At 36.2% G+C, this 22,918-nt stretch overlaps 1 pseudogene; it reads right to left on the bottom strand.

The window, feature by feature from the left end:
- Positions 1-10,284: 10,284 nt before the first annotated feature.
- Positions 10,285-10,389, bottom strand: LOC112832765 (U2 spliceosomal RNA; annotated as a pseudogene).
- Positions 10,390-22,918: the final 12,529 nt, after the last annotated feature.

Raw genomic sequence — 22,918 nt, 5'->3', positions numbered from 1 at the left:
CGTATATACACACATATATATTTGCATATGGTATATGTGTATATGTACATGCAGTAAAGGTTAGCTCAGCCCCAGTTTGTCCAAACCCTATACATTCCTTCTTTGGCCCCTGGGAAATAACCTGTAAGCCCTGGGAATATCCTGCCTAACCAAGTGGTCTTGTATACTTGGGCCTTGGGTCATGCCAGATACTTTCTGATAAAAATGTGATTTATGGTAAATGCCTATTTTCATTTGCCTGGGACCCTCAGCCATGCTGTATGTATTTGACTTCCGGAACGGACTGGAGACTGAGTACCTAGGGTCAGTCACATGAGCACTCCATGACTATCTGACTGACTCCCAGTACCAACCCTAGACATCAAGAATCCCGTGTACTGGGCGCCTGGGTGGCTCAGATGGTTAAGTGTCTGCCTTCGGCTCAGGTCATGATCCCAGGGTCCTGGAATCGAGTCCCACATCGGGCTCCCTGCTCCTTGGGAGCCTGCTTCTCCCTCTGCTTCTCTCTCTCTCTCTCCTTCTGTCTCTCATGAATAAATAAATAAAATCTTTAAAAAAAAAAAAAAGAATCCCGTGTACTTCCTGGTTGGCCACACGTGTTGTCACATGTGATTGCTGGGAGCATTAAGCACTGCCTGCCATGTGTGTAACCCCAATGGGAGAGCACAATGGAAAGCTTGAATCTTGTCTCTCCCAGTCTCCACCCTCCGCACCTTTTTCTGCTGCTGATTTTAATCTGAGTTCTGTGAGTCCTTCTAGCAAATCAATCCCCAATACAACATATATGTGTATGTATGTATGTGTATACACACATTTCACTGGTTGTGAAATTCAAAAGCTTGATAAACAATTATCTCAATTCATCCTCCTTCATCCCCACTTTCACACTCTCCTTACTCTACCCTACCTCACCCACCTCATCTTCTACTTCCTCGTCTCCATTTATAAATGAGAAAACAGGACCAGGGAGATTAAGTCATTGTCAGTATAATATATTTAACTTTATGTAATATAATTATTATATTTATAATAATTTTAAATATAGTTAACATTTGTTATGGCCATTCTAAGAGTTAGACACTAGTCTAAACACTTTTCTTACTTTAACTCATTTAGTCTCCACAAAAATCCAAGGAGGTAGGAACCAAAATTTCCATTTATAAGTGAGAACTCTCTGAAGTGTTGGATGTTGGATTTGCCAGAGGTCACCAGGAGGTGAAGAGTAGGGTCAGGATTTGAGCTGGTTATTCTGCATCTAGACCTCAGTCCTTAACCAGTATGTTACAGTGTCTCAGTGAATGAGTGAATTACTCACTGCAATTACCCCTATCACATGTTCTGTTCATTTCCTTGGGGTTACTAGCATATATTGTCCTCATCAACACAGTCAGGCAGTCATTCATAATTAATGACCCAGACCAAAGAATGTTGGCTTGTACAGCAGGGCCAATGCATTTGGCCACATGGGCTGTGCGATCTGCCATGTGTGCTATGTGAGTGGCACCTCCAGGAGATGTCCAATAGAGTGGCCTTATACTGAATCTAATTGCTGGGTAATTAGGCAATCTGAGAAGTTAAAGGCCTAATTCAGGGCAATACAAGGTTTGTGACAGGGACTATTCATCTGCAAATAAAACTCCATTTAGAGTATAACTGTTAAATGCTTATGGTGTGTTTGGCTAAGAAACTCAGAGGATGCAAAGAACAGATAATGTTTCTGCCCTTAATACCATCTAATAAGGAAAATGCACCAGTGAGTTACACACTAATTGTAAAGCAAAGAACTCACTATAAACACAGATTCCCCAGGCCATCATTTTTTTACTTACAATAATGTAGTAAACTCATCATCGTTTACTGGGATGCCACACAACAAAGCAGTTAATAACGCAGGTTGAAAAGTTTGAATCCGAGCTCCATTCTAGAGGCTTTGTGACCTTGGCCATGTTTCTCACCTCTCAGTATCCTCATATGTAAAATGTGAATAATAACAGTATCTATCTCCTATGGGTGTTAGAAGGTTCAAAATGAGTTAACATTTGGAAATGTCTGGCACAAGTTCTGATACGTGGCAAGTGCAAGGTAAGGGTCTATTAAGTAAGTATTGTGGTACTTAGAGATTGTTTCTTATTCTGAATGGTATGTCTTTCTTTTTTAAGATTTTATTTATTTATTTGATAGAGAGAGAAAGAGAGAGCACAAGCAGGAGGAGTGGCAGGCAGAGGGAGAGGGAGAAGCAGGCCCCCCCCAAAGCAGGGGGAGCCTGATGTGGGACTCGATCCTAGGACCCCAGGATCATGACCTGAGCCGAAGGAAGACGCTTAACAAACTGAGCCACGCAGGTGCCCTGGTATGTCTTTCTTAACATATTTCATACATTAGGAGACTTTAGACAGTTTGTTGTTTGAGCTCATTTGGGGATAAGATGAAGGAATAATAGAGAAGGGGAAGTAATCTTTATTTATATCATTTCTGTTCCTCACCATCAGTAAAATGAAAATTTCCTCAGGATGGGGAGTGTCTGCTTCCAAGGAAACTAAACACACTGGACATGCCTCACTTCACAGAAGCAGCCACATGCAAACATTTCATAGACTCTTAACCAACAGGTGAGGAAATTAAAGCCAAATTTAAGGGTTAGTGGGAAAAGTCCTCAATTACAATTCAAATTCAAATTGCCTCAACTGAATTAATGATTTAAGACCAAAAAATGGAAATTTCAAGGACTCACAAACAACATAAATTCAGTTTCAGTTTACTTCATAATTATCTTCTGCATTCTAACCAGATGGACAGAAGTAATCAAAATTCTAATATGCAGTGACATTTAGATACCCTGCTTAGATAGGTACAAATATTTTTAGAAATTTGCCTAGAGTCTGGTAGGAAAAAAACACTGGAACAAAAGAAAGACTTCTATAATCGTGGCATTGCCCTTAACACCAATTATTTAGCAGAGGAAAATAGGAACCAAGATACAAAAAAAAAAAAAAAGAAACAAGCTACACAAAAATTACCTATTCACCTCTGAAGTATTTAAAGGAGTAACCGACTTTCAAAACTTGTGGGATGCACGTAGAACTGTGCTTAAAGAAAAATTTATGTCTTTTTTTTGTGAAAAACTTGTCTTTAAATGTTTTATATCAAAAAAAGACTGAAAATAGATTATCTAAGTAGAAATCTTAAGAAATTAGAATAAACAATAACAAATTAAATCCAAAGAAAACTGAAGAACGGAAATACTAAAGAATAAAAATCAATGAAATATAAACAAACCTATAATAGAAAAAAAAATCAACAAAGCCAAAAGTTTGTTCTTTGAAAAGACTAATAAAATTTATAAATCTCTGAAAAGACTGACCAAGAAAAAAGTAAAAAATATACAAGTTACCAATATCAGGAACGATTTATACTTCCTACTAATAGTTGAAGATAATAAAAATTACTGAAAAATTTATGCCAATTAATTTGAAGCGTTAAGGGAAATTGACACATTTTTAGAAAAATAAAACAACACAGAAAAAACAGAAACCTTGAATAGTCCTATGTTTGTTAAATACATATTTCTATATCTATTAAATGAATTGAATAATAATAATCCTCCCACAAAGAAAAATCTAGTCAGTGGTGGCTATTGGTGAATTTCAGCAAACATTTAAGAATCAATATTATTCTTACCCAAACTCATCCTCAGAATAGGAAATAGGAAATACGTCCCAATTATATGAAATTTGATAAGGAAAAACAATAACGGAAGTAGGTTTTTTAAATAGTTTGATTGCATCATCAATAAACTTCAGACACAAATACATTTTGTAACTCCTATTCTTTTTATCTTGTCCTGATTTTGAACGTTAAACAGAGTTCAAAGAAGAAGCTGCTTCTTTGTGTAACTTCATTTGTACTAACAAGATAAAGGAATTCAGGTATTCAATAAGTATTTATTTATTTATTTTTAAAGATTTTATTTATTTATTTGAGACAGAGAGAATGAGAGAGAGAGCACATGAGAGGGGGGAGGGTCAGAGGGAGAAGCAGACTCCCCGCCGAGCAGGGAGCCCGATGTGGGACTCGATCCCGGGACTCCAGGATCATGACCTGAGCCGAAAGCAGTCGCTTAACCAACTGAGCCACCCAGGCGCCCTCAATAAGTATTTATTGATCAACTCAGTTCTCCCTTCTTTTTACCTTCTCTCCTGACAATGGGCTTTTCCCCATTACATACAAACATGATCAATTGCCTCTTTTCCTCAAAACTTCCCCCTTAACCATGCAATTTCCTCTTACCCTACTGCCTTCCTTAACCATCCAGACTTGAAAAAATTAACCCTGATCTGTCTAATTTTTCACTTACCCTTTTGTCTATCAGCCTCAACAATCTGATTTTCAACCATACCGTTCTACTCAAACTACTTTTAGAAGGGTCATCAGTGAACTCCAAATTGCCAAGTGCAATGTAATCTTTCCAGCCTTTATTTTACCAGACCTTTCTGCTGTATTACTAACACTGTTAACAGGTACTGTTTCTCAAAACTGCTCTCTTGACAACCTTGACAATAATCTCTTCTGGCTTTCTAATCACAATGTTTCTGCCTCTCTGGATCCTTCCTCCTCTGATCATTTCACATCTTTCCTTCATGGACCCAAGGGGTGTCCAGACTGTTTGAAGTACAGTTTCAAACATCGTTTCGGAAAAATTTAAAGGAATGCAAATTTACTGCTTATGTATATGAGGTAGAACTGCTTGAATATATTTCTAAATAGATACTATTCAACTTTTTAACACAGGCAATATTTTTATGTAGTAAAATAATTTGCATATCCATAATTGCTGTGCTAAACCTTTGAAGAAACATTTTACTTTGTAAGTTGTTGAATATCATCTACTATTTTACTGCAAATTTGCTTATTGCCAAAAATTTAAAGTCTATAAAATTTAATATATGCTAGTATGTTATCAGAAATTCTGATTTAATTAATTTGTTTTAATCTGAATTAATTAAAATTGCTTCCAACTCCACCTTCCAATGCAACATTTTGAATGATTTGAAATGCATAATGAGTTGTATTACTATCCTGAAAATGAATAACAATATTCAAAAGAGGAAATATCTACAAATTAAATTTCTGTCTTGCTCATCTTTTGAAAATTTAGGATCACCTTTTGCTTCCAAGATAAATCAGAATTTTAGAGTTTAGAAGATAAGTGTCAAGATTAATAAGATATATATTATTCTCTCTCAAACCCTTCTGAGTTAAACCAGCTAATCACCAGGGCTTCAATCTCATACACAACACAGAACATGGGATAGGTTCTTTCTGGAAGCACTCCACAATTAGCCCTTTCAACAAATGAAGTAAGAATGTGATTATCATCCCTACCTAATAGGCCAGGGCCTTTCCCTGGTAGTCACTTTCCCCTAAATTAAACTACACATGAATATGCAAGTCAGTAATTATAGAGAAAGTACAGAATATTAAGCACAAGAGTTCTGACTGAGATGTTAGAAAATTATGACTTTTCTAAGTACCAGGAAAGTATTTAAATTAGCTTGCCTTTTGAGAAAAAAAATGTTGAGGAACAGTTTTTGCATTTGTCAAACACTTGTGTCTTGGATCAGGAGAGCAGGTGCTCTTCACCTCTCTGTAAACTGCTACTATATTTTAAAGTCCAAATATGTCCTCAGATTAGGAAGCAAATGTTATACGAAAATAACCATCTGTAAACTTAATATATAGATTCTGGTCAATTCTCTGAAAACGGTATTTATAATCAAGCTGGGAAATTTTATAAAATGGTAAAATAATGTTAAATTCATACAAATAAATCATTTCAGCTATTTGCAGATTACAGTCTCACATGGGCAGTCATTGGCTCATCTCATAATTTATAGCCTACTGATTAATAATCTAGTCCATCACAAAATTAGAGAAAACCTGCCATGAAAATTTAGGATATTTATTTTAAATTTCCAAAACTTTTAAAAAATTTTTCTTTTATTTTATTTAAAGATTTTATTTATTTATTTGAGAGAGAGAGAAAGTACGAGTGGGGGGAGGGACAGAGAGAAAGGGAGAAGCAGACTCCCTGTTGAGCAGGGAGCCTGACGTGGGGCTCGATTCCAGGACCCTGGGATCATGACCTGAGCCGAAGGCAGACACTTAACCGACTGAGCCACCCAGGCACCCCTCTAAAAATATTTATTTTTAAAAATATTTTAAAGACATTGTCTGATAACAGACTATATTCTTTATTCTCTAGTTTGTCTCTAGTGCTTATGTAATCCTCTCATCAAATAAATATGAGTCATTAAGCAATGAAATTTTCTAAGTGGGAAAAAATAACTTGGTGAATGAGGAAGAACTTGTGTGGAAAGGTTATTCCACTTGGAAAGGGATAGCTCGGGCTTTTAAGTAAATGTTCATGTTTAAAGGATATGAAGTTATTAAATTGAAATAGACTCTGTAACTCCTTCATTGTATTTAAATTCATTCACCAAACATGTGGCCATTCTTATAAGTTCTCTCTTCCTATATAAAATGCCCAGCTGCCCTTTGGGTCCCTCTGAAGGGATCTATGAAAGGCAAATATGTGCCCTGGCATGTAACCTGATCCTAAGAAGGAGCTCACTAATTTCTATTCAGATAACTCTTTGGAGAATGAAACATGTAAAAATGCTGGTGCCTTCTTTGAAAGGGCCTGCATACTCATAGTTCCAAGACAGAATAAAGGAGGCCATAATAGTGCCTACAATGTCTGATTGAGGTAAATCTGAGCATTTACAAGAGGTGTTTGGACTGTCTGTTTCCCATTAATGATAGAACAAAGCGCAAGTGGCAGCTACTGCCTCGGCCTCCCCACCCACCTCAGTGCACCCCTGTCAATCTTAACCGCAACAGATTGTTCTCTTAACTGACAGGAACAGAAGTGCCCCGCCATGAAACCCTATCTTTTGACAATGACTTTCTTAGCAGAACCAGGGTAAGATGAATGAGACAGGAAAGAAAACTGAATCAGAGTATCATCTTACTAAGCCTTGTCTTGCCTAACTTTCATCCCAGGTTTCTTCTCTGGTCCTCAGTGCAGAAGAGAATGGGCTAAATTTGTCCAGGGTTCCTTTTCATACCCTTTCAACTCCCACAACCGTCTCCCTCCCCATCTTCCCAGTCACAGCTCCAGACCCTCTTCAAGGGAAATCTCTGTTTCCTATTAAAATGGACTTTCTCAGTTCTTAACCACCAACAAACTCCAGTTCTTCTAAAATGGCTACACTGAAGTAACAACTGTAATAAATTAACCCATTCTAATGGAGATAGATAGAAAAGCCTGAAACTACCCTTCACCCCACCCCCAAAGTGAATACACTCTGGCAATATTTTAGAAAAGTAAAAGATATTTTCTGGCCAAATAAAAAAGGAAAAAAAAATGGGGGTAGGTGAAACCTATCTTCTCCTCCCTTTTTCTCCTCTTATAATACAACTTATATTTTATCTGTTAATTCCTAAGGTAGGCATACTGTCATTGAAAAAGTCAAGTACCAGAGTTTGAGACCCTCTCTGCAACTTGGTAGGTGTATTTCCTAGAACAAGTTATTAAACTCTAAGCCTTAGGCCCATCGATTGTAAAGTTTATAAAAATATCTAACTCAAAGAATTGTTGTATGGATCAGAATTGGCTTTTATATAAACTTGAAAAGCATAAAAATAAAAAGCTTGCTTTTGCTGTCATAGTCCTGTCACAAATCCCACCAATTCCATTGTGTGACTTTACATTACCAGTCATGATGATATTTTTTTCTAGTTTTAATCAATACACAAATCAGATTCTTCACTGCTGCATTTTAAAATTTACTACCACTTTAGCTCATTACAATTGATAACATTTTTCTAATGAACTATATGTGGTACATTCTTTGTGATAAATAACCAGGCAAGAATAACTAAAAGTAAGACCTTGGTGTGTGGCCAACCTGTCATTATTGAAGGTGGACTTGGCTTGTGTGAAGAGAAGATGGTTGAATTACCAGACGGTCCAGGAGCAGGAATATATTGTCCATGTGCCAGGGAGGCAGCAAAGAAATTAAAGCTCAGTGGTATAACTAAGCATAGCTGTGGGAAACAAGGAAGAGGTAGAACAGATCCACCAATTTCCAGGGAAGCTATTACAAAAGAGGAGATTAACATTAAAGAAAGGGTTAGAGAGTCATGAGTGAGAAGGAAATCACAAACTGTGATCAAATCTTTAAGTAGTGAAAGTAGTGTTGTGGTTAAGATCATGGTTAAGGGGCACGTTCTGCATGATCCCTGGGTGTTATGCACAAACAATGAACCATGGAACACTACATCAAAAACTAATGATGTATGGTGATTAACATAACAATAAAAAATTTAAAAAAAAAAGAAACCTAAAAAAAAAAAAAGATCATGGTTAAGATCTTGACCTGTAGCTGTTATGAAAAGACAGATGGTCATAAGTTGACCTATACTGCATCACTTACCAACAAAGTATAATTATACATTTTATTCTAAACCTTCCAAGAATCTTCTTCTCACTGAATATTAATCTGAATTTATTTGACAATAAGGAAGCACAATGACTGGCTAGCTTAAGGTCACGCAGTCCTAGGAAAACCTAAGAAACATTTCTTACGACCATTTTTGATGTTTCTAAAAGAGATGAAGATAACTTTATCTCTTCCAAACATCTTTCTTCTTTGGAACACATTCTTCACATTAATTTGAACATCTGTAATCACGCTATAATGTTGGCTTTTATCTTTTAAAAAAATCTATTATCTGAAAAATGTTGCTCCTTTTAAATGTCAAAATAAATGAAAATTTATTTTTGAAATAGGATCTCCTGTACTATTCCTTACTTCCATGATAAAATCACTTATCTTGAAGGGTCATGAACTCTTTTTATAAGAAAATAGTTCATGAGGATTCATGTCATCATCTGTGACCCATTATCTTTCTGAAAACATGCTATAAATGGAATAGTACACTGACAACATTGCTTTAGCTATAAGGGATCACTTCAACTATTTTAAAAGGACATAAGGTATAGTGTTAGATTAATGAAAAATGTATGTGTGAATGAGCTTCTTATAGCCTTTTTAAATAAAAATTAGCTCATTGTTTAAACAAAATAAATTTTATTTTTATATTTTCTCCCCAACAACTTCAATGTTAAAAATTATTGGTTTGATTTTCTTTTTATTTCAGACTTCAAGTAGGTCTGTCTTTTAACTGAGACCCAAGGATCTCGTCTGTGTTTACTTTCGCTCTTTGAGCTGTGAATACTGTCATACTTATCATGGGAAATGGTCATGTTCTTTAACTGCAAAAGTTTAGATTAATGGTTCAAAATCCACTAACAAACTAATGATTTACCAGAAATAGTAATTTTCTCCCATAAGTAAAAAATGCATCTCTTCAGATCTTGAAAATACATAATAAATTTGCAGATGTTTCAGGGAGAATAGAGCTGACCCAGGGGATGAAAATGTAGAACATCTGTGAGATAATGGATATGATGAATACGATGACACAGTTTTTTTAAAAAAATGGGATTAAGGACCAAGAAAATCAGTCATGATACCAAATAGAGTAAATATGTATCATTTAAGAATTTCCAGGATATTAGAACAGTGGAAATGTGGCCAGATAAAAAGAATGTTAGGACGCAGTAAACTTCTTGTCCTGCAGATTTAAAAACATATCTAAGGCCAAAGAGAAAAGAAAAAGCACAAACTGCAATTATACTATAGATTGTTAAAATCTAGCATATTTGAGATATGACCGACCTTTCCTTTGTGATGCTGATATAGAAAATTGTCAATAAAATGTGGCAGACTAGATCAGATGTAGAAATTCCTAAAGACATTTTAATAGTAGTTATTTCACAATGACAATATTATATGTAACATGTGTCTCTTTATTTTCCCAAGTTTTTTCCTAAAGTTCCTATATGATATTTCATAATATATATACATTTTTAAGTGTAGTAGTAGAGTTGTCTGGGGGCAAAAGGTTGGTAGTATATGACTTATTTTTTTACTAATCAGTGCCTTCTCTAAACTTGTTTCATATCTAAATTTGAGAGCTAATATAACATTTTTTCTGTGACTATTAGATAGAGCATAGAAAATGACTGTATAAGCTGGCCAATTTAAACATTTATTAATACAGTTTATTCAGTAAATGTTTATTGAGCATCTACTATGTGCCAAGTATTATTCTATGTGCTGGGATGCAAAAGTGAACAAATCAATAGAGATTATATAATGGTGGCAGGAAAGAGCTTCTGAACAAATGAGCAGGTCAAGGGTATTAAACTGATAAGAACAGATACTACACTTGATCTTAGCCAAAAGGCCGAGAAGCAATGAGCAGGTCAAGGGTAGACAAGTACCATGGAGAAAAGTAAACAGAATGACTTAATATAAAAAATATTTCACAGTAAAGAATAAAGACACTACAACTGTATGCATATAAACCACCCTGCTACATGAAGCAGATGAAACAAATGGGGAAAGTATGCAAGAGATAATAATGTTTGAAAATTGGCTAACAGAATGGAAAAAATACTTCACCTCACAAAATACACACAAATATTCTCTAACAGAGTCCAGATATATTAATAATCTGAAATAATATATAGATCAGTTGTGGGGAAAGATCTTCTTTCATGTACTTTTTCAATAGCAACAATCTGTACAGAAGGATACCCTGTACCATGGTATGGTTTATAATAGCAAAAAATTAAAAATAACTTAAACATCCATAGATAGGGGGATGGATAAAAAGTGGTACACATTTAAGATGAGTGCTATAATAAAAAATATATATCTTCAACTGCCTCAATACATTTTATCTCAAAAAACATTTTGAGTAAAAAGGAGCCAAGTGGGGTGCCTGGGTGTCTCAGTCGGTTAAGCATCTGCCTTGGGCTCAGGTCAGGATCCCGGGGTCCTGGGATCGAGCCCCGCATCTGGCTCCCTGCTTGGCGGGTAGCCTGCTTCTCCCTCTCCCTCTGCCTGCCTCTCTGACTACTTGTGCTCTCTCTCTCTCTCTGTCAAATAAATAAAATCTTTAAATAAATAATAATAAATAAAAATAAAAAGGAGACAAGCTGCAAAATGACCAGAATTGTTTTAACATTTTGTGGTTTTTACACACACACACACACACACACACACACACACACACACACAACAAATGCCATACATTTTCTATAGATATATATCTAGACAGAGGTAAAAGTTTCTTGCAAGTACTAGAAGAATAACAAACTAAACATGGTGGTGACCTTTGGGGAATGTAAGGTGGGCTAGAATTGGGAACAGAGGTCAAATGGGATTTTAACTTTATCTGTAACATCCTACATTCCAATTTAAACAGACTATATATTCACATGTGTGGTAGGCCCGAAATGTCCCCCAAAGATATCAGAACCCATAAACGCCACCTTATAAGACAAAGACTTTGCAGATGTGATTAAATTAAGGATTTTGAGATGAGAAGATTATCCTGGATTATCTGGATGAGTCCCAAAAGTAATCACAAGTTTGCTTACCAGAGAGATTGAGGGAGATATGATACAGACATACAGAGGAAGCAATGTGAAGATGGAGCAGAGAGATTTGGAGAAGCTGCCCGTGAAGACTGGAGTGATGAGCCATGAGCCAAGGAAGGCTAGCAGCCACCAGAAACTGGAGGTCAGGGGTGCCAGGGTGGCTCAGTCGTTAAGCGTCTGCCTTCGGCTCAGGTCATGATCCCAGGGTCCTGGGATGGAGCCCTGCATTCCCTTCTCCGCGGGAAGCCTGTTTCTCCCTCTCTCACTGCCCCTGCTTGTGTTCCCTCTCTCTCTGTGTCTCTCTCTGTCAAATAAATAAATAAAATCTTAAACAAAAAAGAAAAACAAAAGAAACTGGAAGTCAAGAAATGTATCCTTCCTAAGTGTGTCCCTGGCAGGGTCGTGGCCGGATGAAATTGATTTCTGACTTAGACCCTCTTGAACCATGAGAGGATAGATTTCTGTTGTTTTAAGTCACCCAGTTTGTGGCAATTGGTTACAGGGGCCATAGGAAACTATTACTATCTGCTACATATATAACCTTTTTCAAGAGGATACACATAGGGAGAAGATTGTTAACAACTATTAGTTCTGTGTCATGGGTTGTGGGCAATTATTAATGTCTTCCTTTTCCGAATATTTCAAATTTAAAAGAAAGGAAAAGGACCACAATATATATCAGGACAAGGAGAATGAAAAGGAGAGACATCCTAAGAAATTGAGAGTTGGAGCATTCATGCAGTTTTACTTTTAGAGCTAAAATTTCTCAATTAGGATATTAACTACAGCATATTAGTTTAAAGATTATATACTTCTCTAAAATGGGCTAATATCACTAATGCAAATGGCCATTCCCTTTAATTTGGTTCATACACAATTTCAAAGCCTTTGGTATACCTTGAAGAAAATCTGGGTTCTCCAGAATACTCTTGGATCTCTTGGTTGTTTCTACCACCTTGGAATTAGCATTCCACCATTAACTCAGCTTGGCCTAGGGGCTTCCATATCACAGCAAGTCCTTAGCCTCTAATACAGAACCTAGGGCTTGGGTTAGGTGAATAACCACAAAGAAATGACCAGCAACTGTCCATATTTTGTCCATATTTGTAGTCTTAATGCTGGCTTATGCTTATCTGTGAGTAGACACTGCCTACACCAGTAGCTGTGGCCACCCCTTGGTTTGCAGCTGCATCGCTCTACTGTTCATTGATGTTTTGAAAGTAATCCATTTCATAATGATTCAAAAATGTCCCAAGACTGCCTGATAAAGAGGCAAGCTTTGCTTTCCCACATCTCTGTTCATAATAGCCATTTACCCCCTAACAAGAAAAGCCATAATTCTCATCTCTCCTGCATCCTACTATGGTATATTGCCTCAGGAAATACCCTAGCATAAATAATCACCTAAGGACACATAAACTAATTAGGGGAAGTAGCCCTATATCCATCTCACTAAGAAATATATTACCAGTAAAATTTATTTTTCTATTTACCACTCATTTATCATTTGCATATTCATAATAATCATGATGGGAATTTAATTCAGAAATGTTTTATAATTAAAGCTGTATGGTCACAGGACATAAAGAGCTGAATCCCAATTATATACATATTTTTATGGCAAATAGGTGTGAGAGGAGGCTTGTCTTAGTTTAGGTCGGTAAGCAAGGAGTCTGGAGTAAAAGCTCTGATTTTAATGAGGAATGCAAACCCAGGTCATCCGAATTAGGGAAAAGGACAGAACGGCAGGGAAGGGAGGAGACAAATATAAAGGAGGGACAGATTTGTTATGCCCAGTACCAAGGAGACACAAGACTTGGAAAGGAAGTTATTTGATCCAACAAACTTGGTCATATCAAAGCAAAGGTTTATGTGTACTGGCAAGTATATGTGTTGAGTCTTCCCAATGCCGAGAGGCTTTTGACCTGAAACTTTTTAGTCATTCACCCTGACTTTTTGTTACTTAAAAATACAAATCTCTGCCTTGTCTTTCTTATCTTATGCATTTTGCTATTCTAAAAAGAAACTGTGGGGAAGAAAACTCTAGTTTTAGTTTTACTCTTGCAAAACAATTCAGCCTCTTGACTTTATATTTTTTTAAAATATTTTATTTATTTTTTGACAGAGAGAGACACAGTGAGAGAGGGAACACAAGCAGGGGGAGTGGGAGAGGGAGAAAAGGCTCCCCACAGAGCAAGGAGCCCGATGCAGGGCTCGATCCCAGGACCCCGGAATCATGACCTGAGCCAAAGGCAGATGCTTAACGACTGAGCCACCCAGGCGCCCCTCGACTTTACATTTTGATACCACAACCAAACTCCTCTGCCTTTAAAAGAATAAACAAACCAAATTTTTAGCCTTTTAGATGTTTGATTTAAGGATTTTGGAATACCAACTGTTTCATTAATCCTAAATTCTCCATTCAAGTATCCAAACATCTTGAATTATGAAGGATATTTTCAACAGGAAGACAAATAATTATATTACCTTTAGTCTGGGCATCTGATCAAGGAGTTTCCTGTCCCATTTGGGCAGGAATTTCTATTTAGATTACCAGTCAGATAGATGACCTGTTATCTTTTTAATCAAGCTAACAACTCTCCAATCACGGTTACAATTAAATCAAAAGAAATATAGAAACATATATTTTATAGGTGGGAAAGTTGTAGGTCACAGCATAGTAGAGTGAACTGCTCTTAGCAAAAATGTTCTCATTGTTTTTTTAACAAAATAACAAAGTAAATTAAAAACCACACTAAAATTCATTTCAAATGTAACTTTCAGACCTACAGTGGTATGGTGCCAGTCTATAATTTAATGCACAACCTATATTAGATATAAAGATCCTTAAATACTCTCATATGTTATTAAATGATACCCCCCTACCTTTCTTTGGCTGCACTGATTTTTTTTTTCCTGAGGTATTACATCTAGGAAATTTTATACTCAATATCAGATTAAATAAGTCACATCTCTCTAGCAGTCCTGGTTAGAAGACAAGTACCCTTTTAGTCCCTGCATGGCTAGACCAAGACAATAACTGTAAGAAAGTTCTTCTCTTCTTGAAGATTGTCCCCAGCCCCACAGAAGCTGAACTGGGAATCTGATACAGGAGTGACCTGCAGGTAGATAGGGTGGTAGAATGAGGCTAGTTTGCGTGCTTCTCTAAAGGTTTCAACACTCTAGTGTCAAGAGATAAGCCAAGAGTCTGTTTCCCTATCTCTTAGCCCTTAACTAATTCTTCATGCCAAGGATCCTGTGTCCTGGTTTTCGTTGATAGGTTGTTTAAAAATCCAGAGATGAAGTGTTTTCTTTTCTAGATGAAATGCTTTAAATTGTTATTTAAATAAACATTGTTATTATCCACGTAAAATAGTCATTCAGGTAATTCTTAGCTTTGAAAAAGAATTTAATTATCAAGGACAAAAAGCTCCTTTTTTGTTGAAAAGCTGAGCAATTTTCTACTGTGCTTCCTTTTAAGTTGAGGCCTCTCAATAATGTACAACCCTCAATAATAAAACTCTGAGGTGGACCCATCAACTCTGGGTACATCATTATTTTTCAGGATGATTGGTGATTAACAAATGCATTATATCATCAACTTGCATTTAGTAAGTGCTCAAATGAACATAGTGTTATGCTGCCTGCCGTATGAGGCAAGTTAAATAGACACAATCCCTACCCTCTAGGAGGAAATTATTCATATTTATCAGATAGCAGCATGATGTAATCCATGGAGCATTGAATGAGAGCCCATTTTATTCATGAGAGTGTCACTAGCTGGTACATGTCCTTTAGGTATCCCCTAGAAAAGCAAAATCAAGAACTGGAGGAATTTTTACTCTTATCTTTTGCCTGTGTATTCAGATAATGACTCTAAATCTCTGCTTCATGTCACTAAGGAATAATCTAGCCACCACAAAATAAATTTTTGGGAAATTTCTATTTCATCCAGTTAATTATTAAGCTGGTTATTAAAGAAATTCCCAAAGAGTAACAAACTTATAATTACCTAAAAATAATTTTAGGTGGTACAGGAAAGAACATTTTAATAGTAATGTATTTATAGGAATGCATATTAGAAGTGATTTATATATCACTCCCTAAGTTTTTATAAAAATTTTTATATAAAATTTCCTTTTAGATATATTTATTTAATTTTATATTTTTAAAAAATATATTAAATAGCATGCAGATATGGAAACAGTCATTAAGGTAGAAAGGAAGAAAATGAACTTTGGGAAACATTAAGTTAGAATATGAGCTTAGAATGCAAATATAAAGATATATTTATATTTTTATAAATACAAAATACCAAAATAGTCTGGTTGGGTTTTCACATAAAATTCTTGTTTTAAGTAGTGATGTCCGGGTTTTTCTGTAGAATCATGACAATTAAAATCCTATGTAAGGGCGATAAACACCCCAACAGAACCTATCAAAACTATTCATCAGTCAATTCAAAGTTTACAAACTAATAAAACAGAAACTATTCCAGTGACAGTAAATAAAATATAAAATAGTTAGGAATAAATTTAGTAAAAGAAGTGGAAGACTTGTGTACTAAAAACTGAAACTAGGAAACATCATTGAGACAAGTTAAAGACCTAAAACATAGAAAGATGCTTTTGTTCATGGATTTGAAGACTTAATATTGTTAAGATGTTAGTACTCCCCGAACTGATCTACAGATTCAATGCAATTCTTAGGAAAATCCCAGCTGATTCTATTGAATAAGTGGATGAGGTGATTCTAAAATTCATATGGAAATGTAAGAGACCCAGGATAGTCAAAACAATCTTGGAAAAGAAAAACCAACTTGGAGAACTCACACTTTCTGATTTTAAAACATACACAAATCTATAATAATCAAGACAGCATGGTACTGACATGAGGATACATATATAGATCACTGGAAAAAAACTGAAAGTACAGAAATAAAGACTTACATTGACAGATTTTTGGCAAAGGTGCCAAGAAAACTCAATGGGGAGAGAACAGTCATTTCATTTCAAAAAATCATGCTAGGACAATTGGATATTCATATACAAAAGAATTAAACTTGGACCCTTACCTCATACCATATTAAAAAATTAACTAAAAAATCATGAAAGAACCAAATGTAAGCACTAAAACTATAAAACTCTTAAAACAAAACACCATCATAAATCTTAATGACCTTGGATTAGGCACTGGTTTCCTAGATAAGACACCAAAAGCACAAGAAATAGAAGGAAAAGTAGAAAAATAAAAAAAAGAAGAAAATAAGTTGGACTTCATCAAAGTTATAAACTTTTGTACTCTAAGAACACTATGAAGAAAGTGAAATGACAACCCATGCAATGGAAGGAAATATTTAGAAATCATATATTTGATGAGGGACTTGGGAGTGATGGCAAATGGATACAGGGTTTCTTTTGAGGATGACAATGACAATATTCTGGAATTTGACAGTGGCAATGATTGCATAAGTTTGTGAATATGCTTAAACCCCTTTAACTGTATATTTCAAAAGGGTGAACTTTATCTCAATTTAAAAAGTATATTCTACTACATACTTTTTAAAAAGATTTATTTATTTACGTGAGAAAGAGAGAGAGTGTGTGCACACATGAGTGGTAGGAAGGGCAGAGGAAGAGGGAGGGAGAGAGAGGGAGAGAATCTCAAGCAGACTCCCCACTGAGTAGGGAGCCTGATGTGGGGTTCGATCTCCACAACCCTGAGATCATGACCGAAGCTGAAATCAAGAGTCAGTTGCTTAACCGACTGAACCATCCAGGCACCACACTACTATATACTTTTTGAAAAGTGCCTGGAGTACACATAAAGGAGATTTATTTACTAATCCCAGAATATGTGCTGGAAGGGCAGGGATCTTTAGAAGACACCATTTCTCTCCCCACCGCCCTAGCCTAAATAGCCCAACACCTGCAGAAAACAGCACAAACACCCTCCAACTACCATGCTAACACTGGGTGCCACCTTCTCCCCTACATTCTCCTACAAATCCAACCCACCCACTCGACAGGAGTCCCTCCGAGCAGCTCCTGCTGTGTCTCAACCTACAAGCAGCCTCTGAAAAGGACTGGCTCCACTCCAAAGTGACTCCTGCCCTGGGTAGAGGGGAAGATAACCACACACACAAGTACACTCTCAGTCCCAGCACCTGAACCTTATATTTGGCAGTGCAGAGAGAGACCCTGCCAATCAGTGTGACTGTAGCCGTGGCAGGCATCTGACCTGACTACTGGTCCTGCCCACCAACAAAAGCCTCTCAGGGGACAAGACAGAGAAAGCACCCCACAGGTTGGTACCACTGCAGCCCCAGCAAATGGGCTGAAGATTGGCATCTGGTCTGACTGCTGACCTCGCCCAACTACAAGCCCATCACAGCCCCAGACTGCTGATTGGAGCAGCACCTGGTGTATAGTAAGTGTCCAGTAAATGCTATTATTATTTCCTGACCCTGCCCAGTGATTTTATATGCCACTGTATTGATCTACTAAATCATAATAAATACTTGGGCTTATTTCCCATTGCCTGTGTACACCAGTATAATACATACTTAATTGCATAATACACATTAACACAATACATGTTAGTTACTGAAGTCTTATATTAACATAAAAAATAAGATAAATTATCTGGTCATTATTCTTCTTTTGAAAATTTTCCTGACTAGGGGTGCCTGGGTGGCTCAGTCATTAAGTGTCTGCCTTCAGCTCAGGTCATGATGCCGGGGTCCTGGGATAGAGCCCCGCATTGGGCTCCCTGCTCCGTGGGAAGCCTGCTTCTCCCTCTCCCACTCCCCCTGCTTGTGTTCCCTCTCTCACTGTCTCTCTCTTGTCAAATAAATAAATAAAATCTTTAAAAAAAAAAGAAAAGAAAATTTTCCTATTTTTACATGATTTTTTCCCTAAATGTACTTTAAAATCCCTTTTTTATCTTCAAATTCCACAGCACAATGATCTGAAAATAAGGCTTAGAATTGTACTTAACTATAGATGAGTATGAACAGAAATGATATCCTGACAATACTGAGTCTTCCTATCCGTGCATCTGCTATTTCCTTTTCTTTATTTTACCCTTTTATCCTCCCACATAAATAAATATAACCACAATAGTAAAATTTGGTAATTTTACTCATATAGGCAGGCCATGGAAGAGATAAAACCTTATGTGTGTATGCACATGTATGTTTGTGTGTATTATGTATATATTTACATGTATGTATTCACATGCATTCACATATATACAGAAAAACAATGAATTTATAAAATTATTCTATAGGAAATTCTAAAAACACATATTTCAATATTATAGGAATAAACATATCACTTCCAAAAACGACTCCATTAAAGAGGGAAAAGATTTATTTAAGATATAATTATGAGGGGTGCCTGGGTGGCTCAGTTGTTAAGCATCTGCCTTCGGCTCAGGTCATGATCTCAGGGTACTGGGATTGAGCCACGCATCGGGTTCCTTGCTCAGCGGGGAGTCTGCTTCTCCCCTGCCTGCCGCTCCCCCTGCTTGTGCTTGCTCCCTCCCTCTCTCTCTCTGTCAAATAAATAAAATCTTCAAAAAAAAAATAATAGAAGAGAAAAGAATAGTTTGGGAAGAAGGCTAATTTTATTGCACAGAATGCTAATGGCCAACAGATAATACTTGCGCACCACAAAACACATACCGACATTATAAACTCCTGGTTATGGAGGAAGAGACCAAGAAAGCCTTCCTTGTATCATCATCCCGCCTTGTGCTAAAACACAGCTGCTTCCAGAAGCAAAGAAAGGAAAGGAGTGAGCAGTAGATGACTTAGACGGTCCCCAATGTTTTATTTTGGTTACATTTTCATAGTAGGACTGATGAGAAAAATGCAAAGATTAATGAGGAAGCATAACTATTTATTAAATGACGTCTGCTTGAAAGTCACCTTAGAGAATTCAATCTTTTCCAGTATAAAAGCACTAAAAAAAACCTCAAAGCTTCCCTTCATAAAGTATAAATTGAGCAGAATGTTTCCGGGTGGAGGGGGGGGAGGAGAGCATAGCACATTTCTCGTATCTTGAAAATGCAGGTGTAAAAAGGGGAGAAAATTGTAGAAAACAAGTGATACAAATAATGAAGCAAAAGATCACCAAATTTGAAACATTCTTGAATTGATTCTCTTTAAACTTACATAGAACATAAGTTTCTGAACATTTCTTCTTCATTTTAAATTTACTTATGTACAACGTGCACATATCAAAGAAATCCAATATCTAATATTGTTACATTCAATAATTATTGCAAAGATTTATTCTGCCACATGTTTATGCATTTCTATTCTCTTTGATGCTAGCACAACTAGCCCCAACTGTCTGTTATATGATGCTCATCAGGATTTCTAGTTCATCTAGTTTGATTCAATCAAGTGCCATGTTCTCTTCTGTATTTTAGCCACATTCAAACCAAGAATGTAGAAGTAGTGAAATTCCACTTTACGAAGGAGCTTTATTTTAATTTCAGATAATTTTGAGCAATTCATGTGCTTTACACTTGACCTGGTTTGGTTAATAGAAAATTAGAAGTTATGACTGTTACACTCTTACTATTTATTTATTGTTTCTTGCCTTATTCCAAGTGTATTTCAATTGTAAAGCTGACGAAATGCATAGTAGGTTATAATATATAAACACATTGGGATTTTTATATTAAAAATTTACAATGACTGTATTCTCCAATGACTAATGAAAGCAATGAAATATTTCAATCTTTGTTTTCAGAGCTTACTTAACCTAAAATAAATCACATATGGTGGTAGAGAATCCTTACTGCTCTTCAACAGTCCTCCCCTTCTTCCATGATTAAGGACCTTCTGATATTTTAGTCACTCATGGATGTGCAGAAAATGAACTACATTTCCTAGTCTCCCTTTTGAAGGGAGACTTGAAATGACGTATGACTGAATTCTAGCTAATAACATGTAAATAAAACCTTTCTTTAAAAATAGATTCTTCCCCCCCCCAACCCAAAATAGCTGGGTCACACCATTTAGTCCTTTCTAGGTCCATTTTTCCCTTCCTGACTTTTAGAATGTGGATGGAACATCCAATTTGGACCATGAGTAGACCCTGGGAATAGAAATTTATGTGTTATAGAACAAGATAGAAGGAATATGGTTCCTGAGGGCTTTGTGGAACAAATCTCCCCTGCAGCATTGCACTGTCCATTTTGGAATTTTACTTGAGATGTAAATAAATTGTTCTCTTATTGGAACCATTGTCGTTTTGGGTTTCTGTTTCCAGCAACTGAATATTACCACGTCTAATACATGATATTGCACCAGCTAACTTCTCTGGACCTTAGTGTTAAATACTAAGATACTTCTCTAGCACATATGTCCTATTAAAAAGTCACAGTATAGAAAAACATTTTTGTACACCATTTACAAGCTTTATAATGGCAATGAATTGCTATTTATGTCTGATACAAAATAACACATACCTGAATTTACTACAGCTAGCTACAGGAAAAGTGGAAAACATACTTAATGGGAAAATTCCTTGGACCTCTTCTGGAAAGATAAACTCTTCACATGACATTCTAATCAAGTATAAGTTTTTAAAATCTCTTTGTTATAAATTGGCCAATAATTTATCTCCATCATAACTTTTCAGGAAAGGAACCAAACAGGAGCCTGGTATGAAACTTCAGAAACTCTTGGCTGAATGATACCTTGAGAAAATAAAGAATAATAGGGCAATTTTTCATATATGGATCCAAACTCTGGATATGTTAGACTTCCTTGAGCTAATTTATGACCATGATAGAGTTTTATCAGTATGAATAAATGAAATAATTAGGTCCAAAATATGTCATGAAAAATAAATAGTATGGTTAGTTGAACCATTCATTCATTTATTCAATGAACATTTATTAAACTTCTTCTTTGTATTATTTCCCATGTTGATTTCTTCATACACATAAATAACTCTCTGCCAGACCCTTGCATTTTTAAATGTAAAGAAAAGCACTTGCTTCACCATTATAGTGGAAATTATTATAACTTGCACTTTTTAATTGATAACTAAAAATAAATCAGCTTTACCAAGAGCTGTTAAGCCTAAGGTAATAGTATAGTGAGACTATTTACACCATTCTGATTCATTTATCGAATGAAAATTTTAATAATTGTACTACTGTTTCATAATTGTAGATAATTTAATGTATTAATTCATTTAGCAAGTATGTTGACATGTGGGCACATACTTATGATTGACTACTCAGTGTTATGTTTTATTAAATTACAAATGTCATGCAATTGAGTAAGACAATATTGCTTCCCTCACACATAATGTGCAAGTCGTAGAATGACTAACGAGGGTATTTCACCAGAACTTAGACTGAAACAAAAAAGGATGGTGGCTACAGGGACAGAATGAGGAATTCAACTATAAGAGAGTAAATGTTAAAGCTGTGACTAAAGAAGATCTAAGTAGGCAAAGATCCGATTTAAGAAAATTAACAAAGGCAGGCTGGAGTTGGCAAGTACCTTGGACCCTGATTAAAAGTCAGGTAGATCAGGCATCTAGGAGGACTTGAAACTATGCTAGAAGATTGAGACCAAAGATAAAAGATTCTGAGCAACGCAGTAGCAGAAACTCCAGCCAAAGAGCTTAGCAGCAAGGGCTCAGGTTCCCACTAGAAGCCTTAGTTAGAGCAATAGGTGTTAAGTAATCAACAGTAAAAATGGGGTTTATTATTGAGTTGAGGAATCTGTGAGCTTAGAGCTCCCTAGATGTTCAGCCCAGAGCTAGAATCTGTCTCATAGCAAGAGTCTGGTGTGAAACTTCAGAAACATTTGGCTGAATGATACCTTGAAAGAATAAAGAATAATAAGGTACTTCTTGATAAGGGATCCAAACTCCCGGTATGTTAGACTTCCTTGAACTAATTTATGAGCGTGATAGCGTTTTATCAATACAAGACCATAAAAGTTGTCAAATTGGAATCCCTTAAAATCAAGAGGTGGGACAATCTAGTGGAGACCCTGATACGACATTCTTACTTTGGTAGAATTAACTATTACTGACTAGTCGTGCATCTTCTCAAGGAAAATGCAGAATTTTCATTATTATTGGGAACCTGAAATAAGACATTTGGTTTCAATGTGAGAATATGGAGGTTTGCCCTTTAGACCCTAGGTCTGATAGCCAAACCCTTAGAGGGAAAGCCCAAGAGGTTGAGTCACCTTGAATCAAAACAGCCACTGTGAATGCTGCTATGAAAAACAATTGGGATACAGAAATAGGGAGTGTGAGCTTCCTACATCAACACAGAGAGAGAGGCTCAGGTCTT

The sequence above is a fragment of the Callorhinus ursinus genome, unplaced genomic scaffold, assembly GCF_003265705.2.
Source record: "Callorhinus ursinus isolate GAN/ISIS: 27379988/994484 unplaced genomic scaffold, GSC_fseal_2.0 scaffold44, whole genome shotgun sequence".
Taxonomy (NCBI): domain Eukaryota; kingdom Metazoa; phylum Chordata; class Mammalia; order Carnivora; family Otariidae; genus Callorhinus; species Callorhinus ursinus.
Note: the sequence above shows the minus strand (reverse complement) of the source record. Positions and strands in the feature narration are given on the sequence as shown.